This window comes from Rhinopithecus bieti, unplaced genomic scaffold (genome assembly GCF_001698545.2).
Source record: "Rhinopithecus bieti isolate Rb0 unplaced genomic scaffold, ASM169854v2 scaffold_13704, whole genome shotgun sequence".
NCBI classification, from domain to species: Eukaryota; Metazoa; Chordata; class Mammalia; order Primates; family Cercopithecidae; genus Rhinopithecus; species Rhinopithecus bieti.
In genome coordinates this window covers 3,502,671-3,507,698 of record NW_016808231.1, presented here as the reverse complement: position 1 = coordinate 3,507,698, position 5,028 = coordinate 3,502,671, and the positions used below count along the sequence as shown (strand labels likewise).

At 44.5% G+C, this 5,028-nt stretch overlaps 1 pseudogene; it reads left to right on the top strand.

The window, feature by feature from the left end:
* The first annotated feature begins 3,851 nt into the window (after nucleotides 1-3,851).
* On the top strand, nucleotides 3,852-4,738 carry LOC108538337 (nucleophosmin pseudogene; annotated as a pseudogene).
* The last annotated feature ends 290 nt before the right edge of the window (nucleotides 4,739-5,028 follow it).

The window sequence follows — 5,028 nt, the reverse complement described above, 5'->3', positions numbered from 1 at the left end:
ACAGAGCTAAAAACCACCACAATTAATATCTGAACTGATTTTGAGATATTAATTGTGTCAATTGCATTGCATCTGTTATGTTTTTGTTTAAATTGTAGTAAGAACATTTAACTTAATATTTAACATGAGATCTATCATCTCAACAAATGTTTAAGTGCATAATACAGTATTGTCATCTATAGGCACAGTATTGTGCAACAGATCTCTAGAACTTACTCAACTTGCATCACTGAAACTTTTTTTCTTTCTTTTTTTTGAGATGCAGTCTCACTCTGTCCCCAGGCTGGAGTGCAGTGGCACGGTCTCAGCTCCCTGCAACCTTTGCTTCCTGGGTTCAAGTGATTCTCCTGCCTCAGCTTCTTGAATATCTGGGACTATAGGCGCACGCCACTACACCCCACTAATTTTTGTATTTTCTTTTATTTTTGAGACAGAGTTTTGCTTTTGTTGCCCAGGCTGCAGTGCAGTGGCGTGATCTTGGCTCACAGCAACCTCTGCCTCCTGGGTTCGAGCGATTCTCCTGCCTCAGTCTCCTGAGTAGCTGGGATTACAGGCATGCACCACCATGCCTGGCTAATTTTGTATTTTTGGTGGAGATGGGGTTTCTGCATGTTGTCAGGCTGGCCTTGAACTTCCGACCTCAGGTGATCCGCCCGCCTTGTGGATCACCCTCCCAAAGTGCTGGGATTACAGGCGTGAGCCACCGCGCCCAGCCACATCACTGAAACTTTATACCCATTGAATAGCAACTCCCCACCCTGTCCCCTCAGCCCCTGGCAACCACCATTTTGCTGTTTCTGTGTGTTTGACTGTTTGAGAGTCATCCTGTAAGTGGAATCATACAGCATTTTTCTTTCTGCAACTGGCTTATTTCACTTAGCATAATGCCTCCCCATATTGTCAAATGTGGCAGGCTTTCCTTCTTTTTTCAAGCTAAATCATGTTCCACTGTATGAATATACCATGCTTTCCTTATCCATTTATCCATCAGTGCGCATTTAGGTTGTTTTCATTCCTTGGCTGTTGTGAATAATGCTGTAGTAAACATGGGAGTGCAAATACCTCTTTGAGATCCTGATTTTAATCCTTTTTTTTTTTGGAGATGGAGTGTCTCTGTGTCACCTAGGCTGGAGTGCGATGGTGCGATCTTGGCTCACTGCAACCTCCACCTCCTGGGTTCAAGCGATTCTCCTGCTTCAGCCTCCCTAGTAGCTGGGACTACAGGCATGTGCCACGGCACCTGGCTATTTTTTTTTTTTTTTTTTTTTTGTATTTTTAGTAGAGATGGGATTTCACTGTGTTGGCAAGGCTGGTCTCGAACTCCTGGCCTCATGTGATCCACCTTCCTCGGTCTCCCAAAGTGCTAGGATTACAGGCATGAGCCACCGTGTCTGGCTATTTTGGATAAATATTTGGAAGTATGATTACTAGATCACATGGTAGTTCTACTTGTAACTTTTTGAAGAAACTACTATTTTCCTTGTTTAATTTCATCCTCCTTCTCTAGCTTCAGTTGCAGGAGGCTTCTTTCATTTTCTCAAAAGTCCCATGGGCTTAGGACTTCCAGGCAGACTCTTCTCTCTGGAGCAAGCTTTCTTTCTCCCCCTGATTGGGGAAGTCCTCATCCCCAGGTCTCAGTTGACCTGACTTTTCCCAGCACCCCAGACTAGGTACGTAGCACCTTGTCCTGATGAATCATGACCCTTCTTGTGCACTTTGGAAATTGCTTGTGAAATTATTTGCTTGTCTTTCTCCTACACCCCCATGTCAGTGTCCTTGGGACAGGGACTTCGTGTCTGCCTTATTCACTGTTGTTTTACCAGGACCAGAAAGGTCAGAGAGATCTCTCCTGAGCTGCCTGGGGCTCCCAGCATCTTTCATTTGTTGAATGCTTGGCTGTTCCTGTCTACTCATTTTTCTGCCAAGGCATTTGCCCTGGTGGACGACCAGTGCTGACTGAGCTCTCCCTTGGAACCACAACTCCCAGTTGGTCTGCTTTGCTGTCTAATCAGATCCTTCATCCAGGGTGTGCAATCAGTTTCCAAGAGAGGGAAAAACCAACCTAGAGTTAATAGTTACTCCTTCTGTCTCTCAGAGATTCCCCGACTCTGGGTACCAGAAGCAGAAACCAGCAGCCAGTTCTCCTTAATTAGGAAGGTGTCAAAGGAGGTTTTGAAAAAAAAAAAAAGTCAGTGTACAGATTGCCCATCACTTTATTAATTTTTAAGTTTCCTTCACATTTATTTAGGAACAACTTCTCCTAGAAGTTCCAGCCAAGTGCTAAGTTTTAACTTGGATGTGTGCTGGTTTGAGACGTGAATGCAAGAATAGTTCCCCAGGGGTGCACAGAAGGCGCAGGGAGGCTAGGCTTTCTTCCTTCTCTCTCTTGATGACTTAAAAGCTGTTGCGCAGCTGTCACTCATTTTCTAGGAAAACAAGCCAGTCGCCGATCGACTTGGCAATACCTAAGAAATATTCCGGTTCCAGTTACAGGCTGCCAATGGCAAGTACGGCCTTGGCCAAGAGGAACTTACTTTCTTGGTTCCTGACGCAAGGGATCTGGCAATAGGGACATCCTTCTATGTTTGTAGAAAAGATTTTTCTCTTCGTGATGGTAGTTACTCCATTCTCTATCTAAAAATTTCTCCCTAATGAATTTTTTGCATTCTGCTTTTTGGAGCCCATTCCTTTATGCCAAGCACTTGTGCTCTACAGGCATCTCTGGAAACTTTGGGTACCTGCTTCTCTTTAGGAAGCTCCAACTAGTGAATAGAACAAGAGTTGAGTCGGTTCTGTGGCAGACTCCTCATCACATCCCTGTAACGCAGGTGCTGCTTTAAAGATGGGGAAATGGGGGAACAGCAATGGGGCTTGGCTTGATGACACAATTAGTAAGGGCAGAGTTGGGATTTGAACCCCATCTGTGAAACGCCCCTGCTTGGGCTCCTTCCATGATGTCATGCTGGTTGGTAGGGTTGCCTCAGAAGCCGAAAGGATGCTGAGGAGGAGGAGGCCTTATCTAGGTTGCAATAGTTTGGGTTCTTCAAGAAGCAGACTCCGAGACATGGATTTGAATGCAAGAGAATTATTTGAGGTGATCCCACAGGGAGGGAATGGGGAAGAGATGAAGGGTCTTTCAATGAGCTACTTACTGCTGTGGGCAGCTGGCACCCAGGCCTGCCGGTGGACTCCGGAGGTTGGCCCAGAACATCCCTAAGTACCACTTCCCAGAGATCCGCCTGTTCCCATTTCCCACTGGTTGAGGTTCATTTTGGGAGGTGTCACACTGAATGCACAAAATTTAATGTTGATCAACTTGGAGCATAGATTCTCTTGAAAAATGAGCAAACACTTATGCAGCCACATGTCCCCTCTGTGTGATACACCACCCAACACATAAAGTCTAAAGATCCTAGCATTAAGAAAAGTAGTACTGGCCAGGCACAGACAGTGGCTCACATCTGTAATCCCAGCACTTTGGGAGGCCAAGATGGGAGGATCTCGTGAGGCCAGGAGTTTGAAACCAGCCTGGCCAACCTGGTGAAACCCCTGTCTCTACTAAAAATACAAAAATTAGCTGGGCACGGTGGCGTATACCTGTAGTCCCAGCTACTTGGGAGGCTGAGGCAGGAGAATCGCTTGAACCCAGGAGGTGGAGGTTGCAGTGAGCCGAGATCGTGCCACTGCACTCCAGCCTGGGTGACAGAGTGAGACCCTATCTCAATAAATAAGTAAGTAAAAATAAAAAGAGCTTTCCCTGGTGTGATTCCATCCTGCATGGCTGTTCTCTTGAGCAGTGGTCATTTATCTCTGTCCGCCTTCTCTCCCACCTAAGTGCATGCTACCACCTGATGGAAGATTCAGTGGTCATGGACATGAGCCCCCTGAGGCCCTAGAACTATCTTTTCAGTTGTGAACTCAAGGCTGACAAAGGTTATCACTTCAGGGTGGATAATGATGAAAAAGAGTACCAGTTATCTTTAAGAAGGGTTGGTTTAGGGACTGGGGCAAAGGATGAATTGCACGTTGTTGAAGCCGAGGCAATGAATTATGAAGGCAGTCCAATTAAAGTAATACTGGCAACTTTGTAAATGCCTGTACAGCCAATGGGGGCTTTGAAATCACACCACCGGTGATCTTACGGTTGAAGTGCGGTTCAGGGCCAGTGCATGCTCATGGACAGCACTTTGTAGCTATGGAGAAAGATGCAGAGTCAAAAGATGAAGATAAGGATGTGAAACCAACTCTTAAGTATGTCTGGAAAACAGGCTGCCCCTGGAGGTGGTAGCAAGGTTCCACAGAAAAAAGTAAAACTTGCTGCCGACAAAGATGATGCTGGTCATGATGATGAAGAAGATGATGAAGATGATGATGATTTTGATGATGATGATGATTTGATAATGAGGAAACTGAAGAAAAAGCACTAATGAAGAAATCTATATGAGATACTCCAGCCAAAAATGCACACAAGTCATATCAGAATGGAAAAGACTCAAAACCATCATCAACACCAAGATCAAAAGGACAAGAATCCTTCAAAAAACAGGAAAAAACTCCTAAAACACCAGAAGGACCTAGTTCTGTAGAAGATGTTAGAGCAAAAATGCAAGGAAATATAGAAAAAGGTGGTTTTCTTCCCAAAGTGGAAGCCAAGTTCATCAATTATGTGAAGAATTGCTTCTGGATGACTGACAAGGAGGCTATTCCAGATCTCTGGCAGTGGAGGAAGTCTCTTTAAGAAAAAAGTTTAAACGATTTGTTAAAAATTTTTCATCTATTTCATTTCTGTAACAGTTGATATCTGGCTGTCCTTTTTATAATGCAGGGTGTTAAATTTCCCTATCATGTTTGATAAATGTTGTCCAGGTTTCGTTGCCAAGAATGTGTTGTCCAAAATGCCTGTTTAGTTGTTAAGGATGGAACTTCACCCTTTGCTTGGTTTTAAGTATGAATGGAATGTTATGATAAGACATAGTAGTAGCAGTGGTCAGACATGGAAATGATGGAGAGACAAAAATATACATGTGA